Here is an 8,074-nt window from a genome sequence, read left to right on the forward strand (position 1 = left end):
TTTTCTACAGAACTGGTCTAATCATAAAACAGTATTATAATTAAGAGACCCTTCAGCTGGCCAGTATTCCCCATCTTCCAAAGGATACCGTGGACATTCAGTATCACAGAAGAAGATCAGGCATGCCATTTTAAATTCTGGGGATCAGACCTGTTCCAGTTTATAAAAAAAATTCATTGTAAAGGAGTGGTTCTGGAACTGTTCGCTCTCATCTTGTCCTAAAGATCCCAGATAAGCCCTCAAAATGATAGCTCAAAAAATCATGAACAGTGTCAGCCCTCCCCCACCCTTATTTCTTTATCTCAGTTCTCTATCAATTACTTGAAAGAAAGAAAACATGAACCTTAAATATTTGATTAGTATTTCCCTTCCTTAATTTGGAAGATAAAATTGCATACTGTGGGGAGGGGAGATTGGATCATGTTTCCAACATGATAGTTACGAATTCCCAATCTCCAATTTTCGGACTTTCAAAAGCTAGCTTTTGTTTTTCTTTATATTATGATTAACCATGTCTGCAAAGGCTCAGAGCTTAGCACACGTCCTTCAACTAAAATTAGTTTTATTGTTTTGTTGAATGCCATAGTAACATGCTGGAAAAAGAGAGAGATTCAGTTACATAATATTAGGAAAAACAGTGGTTTTCAACAAAACATGTAGCCCTTCTAATACAGAGAACATAGTTAAGTTGCTTCAGTTGTGTCCAACTCTTTGTGACCCTATGGACTGTAGCTCACCAGGCTCCTCTGTCCATGGAATTCTCCAGGCAAGAATACTGGAGTGAGTTGCCATGATCTCCTCCTAAGATAGTAACAGGAGGTTACAGATGGGATCAGTTCTTTGTTAGTAGAGCAGTTAAAGAAACAGTTTTGGGGAATTATGATTTTCCTTTCATAACTAAGATGATTTGGTGGGAGAGTGTGGCTTCATCATGACATTTAGTCTCATCCTTCTGTAGCCCATTTTGACCATCCAAAGGTTTGCAGAAGTGATGAGAAGGGTGTAGGGAAATTCTAAGAACTTGCTTTGCTTTTTGATCCCCCTTTGTTATTTGTATATTATTGTTCTGTGGTTTTAGAAGTTCCCAATGACTTTTTTTTCTGAAGAGAATTCTTTATTCCTAAAATTAGTTTTTCAGAGAATTTACTGAAAAAATACCTTTGTAAACAGTTTCTGACATAGTATTATACTAAACAATCATGATAGTAATTGACTATAGTAATCATCAGCCACTTGTAAACTCCTTGAACAAAGCGCTGAGTCTGTGTGTGTGTGTGTTACAGTGTACTTATTTATTAGAAAGTTATACACATGTGCTGAATATGGATGAAAAAAATGTGTGGTCATTGAGTAGTGATTATATAAAGCATATTTTCAAAGACTACTTTAATAGTGTCAGGAAATCTCATTATTCCGTAATGTATCTCTCAAACTATGACTTTCAAACCTGTTCAGAAGGACAGGACACCATACGGTAAAGCCCGTATTCTACCTTTTCCATCTGAGACTAATGTGGTCGATCCAAATTGCCTGCCAATGGTTCATTGTTTCCTCCAGCAGGCAAATCAGACATTCAGAAGACTCACAATGTCCTCTCCCTTTGCATTTTCTATTCCAAGTCAATGCTGCACATGCATTAGGGAACATGCTCAGACTCCCTTATTGACCATAAGCCGCATCTGGTGTTTATTTATTTATTTATTTGAGTACTGGTCAGAGATGTCACATTCCTGGGCTTGTTGGAGGGCATCACTGACACGATGGACATGAGTTTGAGTAGGCTCTGGGAGTTGGTGATGGACAGGGAAGCCTGGCGTGCTGAAGTCCATGGGGTTGCAAAGAGCTGGACACGAGTGAGTGACTGAACTGAACTGAACTGACCTCCTTAGCATATGTTCCTCAAAGAGCAGGAAGAAGGGGTGCCTCCCTGCTCTCAGGAAGCTTATCCAGTGAGGCCATGGTCCCCTGAACTCTGCATGCTTCAGACACTCATGTCCCCATGGCGCTCTCATTCTTCAGCTTCACATCCCATGGAGAGAAGCAGGAATACTCCCAGTTCATTTCAGTTCAGTCACTCAGTCATGTCCAACTCTTTGTGACCCCGTGGACTGCAGCATGCCAGGCTTCCCTGTCCATAATCAACTCCCAGAACTTGCTCAAACTCATGTCCATTGAGTCGGTGATGCCATCCAACCATCTCATCCTCTGTTGTCCCCTTCTCCTCTTGCCTTCAATCTGTCCCTCATCAGGGTCTTTTCCAGTGACTTTTTCAGTTCTTCACATCAGGTGGCCAAAGTATTGGAGTTTCACCTTCAGCATCAGTCCTTCCAGTGAATATTCAGGACTGTTTTCCTTTAGAATTGACTGGTTTGATCTCCTTGTAGCCCAAGGGACTCTGAAGGGTCTTCTCCAACATCACAGTTCAGAAGCATCAATTCTTTGGTGCTTAGCTTTCTTTAAGGTCTAACTCTCACATCCATACATGACTACTGGAAAAACGATAGCTTTAACTAGACCGACCTTTGTTGGCAAAGGAAAGTCTCTGCTTTTTATATGCTGTCTAGGTTAGTCATAGCTTTTCTTCCAAGGAGCAAGTGTCTTCTAATTTCATGGCTGCAGTCACCATCTGCAGTGATTTTGGAGCCTCCCAAAATAAAGTCTGTCACTGTTTCCATTGTTTCCTCATCTATTTGCTATAAGTGATGGGAATGGATGCCATGATCTTAGTTTTTGAATGTTGAGTTTCAAGCCAGCTTTTTCAGTCTCCTCTTCACTTGCATCAAGAGTTTCTGCCATAAGGGTGGTGTCATCTGCATATCTGAGGTTATTGGTGTTTCTCCTGGCAATCTTGATTCCAGCTGTGCTTCATCCAACCCAGCATTTTGCATGATGTATTATATTTAAAAAAAAAAAAAGAAGTTAAATAAGCAGGGTGACAATATACAGCCTTGATTTACTCCTTTCCCAATTTGGAACCAGTCCATTGTTCCATGTCCGGTTCTAACTGTTGCTTCTTAATGTACATACAGATTTCTCAGGCGGCAGGTAAGGTGGTCTGGTATTCCCATCTCTTTAAGAGTTTTCCAGTTTGTTGTGATCCACACAATCAAAGGCTTTGGCATAGTCAATAAAGCAGAAGTAGATGTTTTTCTAGAATTCTCTTTCTTTTTCTACAACCCAGCAGATGTTGGCAGTTTGATCTCTGGTTCAAATTGGAAACCTCCCAGCCTGTGTCTAATCATATGCTTCCTCTCTCCAGCTAAGGGTGACTTTGTGATCTAAGGAGGATCGTTGTCCTGGTTATTTTGGTCCACTCTGGTTCCAGCACTGAGGCTTCTTGCTCTCTTGTCAGTTCTAGAGCAGTGTTTCCATGGGAACAGACCTCAGACTTGGATTGTGTTCTGAGGACCCATCTGGGAAGGATTTTTTTCTTCTCCATACTGTAGAGACTTGGTCCAGCACCAAATTTTCCTCTTGGAATTTTTAAAAGGGAAATGTCCTCTCCTGAAAGGAGTTAACTCTGTTCCTAGTCTCCTTTCCTCCCTCCCTTTCCTGGGCTTTTCTTCCCTGCTGTGCCGCTGGGCCCCGCCCACATCCCCCTCCTGGCTCCAGCCCCAGAAGGCCAGCCCACCCTCCAGCACAGACCACTCAGTTGTTTCTGATGGAAATAAGTTAACTCAGGTGCCGAGGCTGCAGGGTCATCCGGATGAGTTCTGGAGCCTAGAGTTCTGGAGCAGGCTCCTCCTAACCCCATCTAAGCCTCTGCTACACGGCATGGTCCTGTCCCCTGCAGATGGGAAGACGCAGGGACAGGTGAGCCCAGGAGCAGTCCCAGCAGGTGCTCGAGCATCCCTGCACCAGGCACCCAGGGACCAGCTCCCAGGGGGAGAAGCCGTCCGTTAGGGCATGAAGGGGCAACACCCGGGGGAGGCCTCTCCCAGAACTCCCTCCTTGTTTCCCTGCACTCCAGGCTGGCGCCCTCCTTCTCAGCGTCCTAACAGTGTCCTTGCAGCCCATTCCACTTAACTGCTGTGAGAGCCGCTCTTCCTTCTCAGAGGTGGAAGACGGGGACCGGGGAGAGAAGGAAAGTCCCACCTGGTCCTGGGAGTCGCTCAGGAGTTAGCAGGGCATCTGTCTGTGTTCCCCATCTTGACAGACTGGCCACCTTCATCACTGGAGACCCTTAACCTCACTGTTGGGAACTCAGGCCTCTCCCCAGGCCTTTGGTTCCCAGAGGGGGGCTGGTGGTCTGTATCTCAGCTGAGGTGCCCCTGGGCCTGTCTGCTCCATTCTGGCTTCAGAGGTGGTCCTGCTGGAAGCCAGGTGGGTCAGAGCCCTGGGTCTCCAAGGGCAGGAGGCAGGATGGAGCCACAGCTTCATTTTCGTTCCCATTGCCTGACCTCTCTGGTAATTCACAGCACATCTAACTTATTCTTGCCTCTAACCCTTCACTGTTTCCAACCCTAAATAGCCCTCCCAGGCTTCTCTGTCCATGGGCTTCCCCTGTGGCACAGTTGGTAAAGAACCTGCCTGCCAATGCAGGAACGCAAGAGACATGGGTTCAGTTCCTGGGTCTGGAAAATTCCCTGGAGGAGGAAATGACAAGCCATTCCAGTATTCTTGCCTGGGAAATCCCATGGACAGAGGGGCCTGTTGAGTTACAGTCCATAGGGTCTCAAAAGAGTTGGACATGACTGGGCAAGCATGCAGTGCAAAACCCTTCATTCAACTTGCTCCTCATTCCTGGAGTCCTTTCCCAAAGGACTTTCAAATTAAGCTTTTCTTTCTAAAGTTTTTGCCATCTTAGCCTCAAAGAACTTTTCTTCTGCAAATTGAGAGATTTACTTCATACTGTCTCATACTTGTGAGACAAATGCTGTCCTTATTTTAATTCTACCTCTCTCTATTTTTCTTTCCTTACACTTGTCAAAGTCATTTTGAATGATTTGCAGAGTTCTAATGAATACACTTGCCCAACACTTCCATTCTGTCCTTGTAATCTCAACATCCATGTGTGTATGTTAGTTGCTCAGTTGTGTCCAACTCTTTGTGACCCCATGGGCAGTAGCCAACCGCCCCCACCCCCAGCCTCCTCTGTGCATAGAATTCTCCAGGCAAGAATACTGGAGTGGGTTGCCATACCCTTCTCCAGCAATATCCCTGGGGGCCCAGCAATTTCTTATGAATCTGATTACAGTCAATGAAAGCTTCCTCCCCAGTCAGTGACCATCCAGAGTTCTCCCTACAATCGCTGCCTGTCTGAGTTTCTTCCTCATCCTCCAGGTAAATGCTTCTCTCTTTCTTTCCCCACTTCCTGGGTCTAGAGCAAGAGCTGGCTAACTCTGACCCTGACCCATACTCTAGCCTCACACTGGGAATGGGTGTGATGTTTTTATGTAGTTGAAAATGTTAAAAAAAAGAACAATATTTTGTGAAACATGAAAAGTGTATAAAATTCAAATGTTTGTGTCCCAAATAAAGTTTTATTAAAACAGTTGTGGGCTACACCCTTCATTCACACTCTGGGAGGCTGGATGTGCAAGGGCAGGGTGGCATAGCTGAGACACAGATCACATGAACCACAGAGCCTGAGACATTTGCTCTTTGGCCCTTTTGGAAGGACTTGTCCTGATCTCTGGTCTAGAGGCAGGGACCAGCCTCTTGGTTTTCAGTTCCCTCCTGCTCAGACTTTAATAATTGCAGTCATCACTGAGACGACCCACGCAGAAGTCAGAGGTGACTCTGCAGTCCTGCTTTTTCACTGTTGTCTTGAGTCCATGCTGTTTCTTTCTCTTATACTCTCTTCCAGACCCTCTCCCTGTCTGCAGAAACTGGCAGATTCTCCCCTCATCTACCACAGTTCAGTTCCCCTAAATGATGTCTCTTGGAGCCTTAGGGATATTCTCAGTTCAACCCCCAATGAGGAGATGTGGTTACAGCTGTTAAGAGAATTGCTTTTCCCATTTTACTACATATTTTTAAAATGACCTTTAAACAAAAAGCATTGCCTCAGTGATGTTATATCAACTGCTTTACTCTAATTTTTGTCTTAAGGTTTATTAAAATATTTGAAAAGCTGTATATCTGATAACTAGAGCTCCAAATAAAGTCTGTATATTAAAGTTTCCAAGATCTGTGGAGCACGGCATGGGGTGGGGGGGGTGGGGAAATCTATTTTTGTATTAAAGCAGGACAGAATATCATTCTGAATCGTAAATAGTTGTGCCAGTGCTTTTTAAGGATAAAAAGAAGACCGTTCATTAAAATCCTGATGTATCTTCATAATAGCAAAGATAGGAGTCATGAATATTAGTTGACGTGGTTGAAATAAAGACATCTTCACTGATACCCAAGAAAGGTATACACAAGCCTTCCCTGAAAGGTCATATGATTAATGTATACCCATGTTGACTAAGTAATTACCCTCTGTTTCGTGAACTGTAAAAATCACAATTCTCAGATCATTATATCAGAAGAAAAATAATGTTTCTCCAAAAAAAGCAAAAGCAAAAACAAAACAGGTGATTGAGCCCTCAAGAGTTAATTCTTCACTGAAGGTCCCATAAGAGGTGAGCAATGGTTACTTTTCCACCTGAGACCAAGCTCAGGTTTCCTGACTCTCATTGTACCACACCAGCTCCCCACATTTCTTTAAGTTTTCTCCTAGTAATATATAATAAAAAACAAGCCAACAAATACATAAACAAACTCTTAATTTCAAATATTTAACAGTGGAGCAAAATTATCCAAAATAATAATCTTAAAACATATTTATTCTTATTTATTTTGGCTGCACCAGGTCTTACTTGAGGCACTAGGAGGTTTAGTTGTGGCATGCAAACTCTTTAGTTGCAGCATGTGGGATCTAGTTCCCTGACCAGGGATCGAACCCGGGGCCCTCTGCACCGGGAGTGTGGAGTCTTAGCCAGTGGACCACCAGGAAAGCCCCAGAACAATAATCTTGATGTAGTCCTGAGGGTAGGGAGTTATTCAGGAGAGACGCATCAGTGGGCTGCTGGGGATGGCAGTCATGCTCCTGGGAGGCACAGGCAGTCAGGGCACCTTCTAGCTTCCTTTGTTAAATAGGGCAGCCCCAGAGGTAATCACCTGCACTAAACTGCAAAAGCAATAATTATGTTATCTTCGAGACTACTGCACTTTTCCCATTGTCCCACCTCATCATTAATTTAAGATAACTTGATGGCATTTAAATAGGAGAAAAGAATTTGTATGTAAATGAAGCAAAGGGCAAAAATTGTCTATTAACGTTTGTTGGATTCAAGAAAGCTTCAAGTTTGATTAAGAAACCAGGAGTCTACAAAAGTGTTTGAGAATATCTGGAGAATTTTTTCTATTAAATTATTTTATTTTGAGACTAATAATGTGATTTTTATTCTAGAGCAAAATGAATCCTGCAGCGGCTTTGTAATAAAAAAGCAGCAAGGTGACAGTAGCTGAACACTTGGCCTGCTTGAGCCATAGCATTATAACCACTGTATCAGGGAGGAGAGACGTTTCTACTAATCTGTTCTTTAAAGAAAAGTCCTGACTTTTTGAAATGATGCACATGTATATGATGTGTGTGTATAAATATACATATTATAGTAAAAATATTATTATTAGAAAAAACCATGATCTACTTCACATCAACAAGCTACTTTAGAGCTTTAAAATCATATAAACAAATTATACAGTTAGAATAATTTCATGCTAATGGTTATTATTTGAAGGTGTGCTGTGTATGCTCAGTTGTGTCTGACTCTTTTGTGACCCCATGGACTGTAGACCACCAGGCTCCTCTGTCCCTGGGATTCTCCAGGTGAGAGTACTGGAGTGGTTTGCCGTTTCCTCCTCCAGGGGATCTTCCTGACCCAGGGATTGAACCCGAATCTCCTGCTTCTCCTGTGTTGCAGGAGGATTCTTTATTACTGAGCCACCAGCGGAGCCTGTCATTTGAAGGTAGGCACTGATAATCTCTAACAGGATGTGAGGTACCTTACAGATGGATGTAAACACGTTGTAGAATCAGGTATGGGCTCAAGGCCAAAGAACTAAGAGCTGTTTTCCCACCACC

This window comes from Cervus elaphus, chromosome 29, assembly GCF_910594005.1.
Source record: "Cervus elaphus chromosome 29, mCerEla1.1, whole genome shotgun sequence".
NCBI lineage: Eukaryota > Metazoa > Chordata > Mammalia > Artiodactyla > Cervidae > Cervus > Cervus elaphus.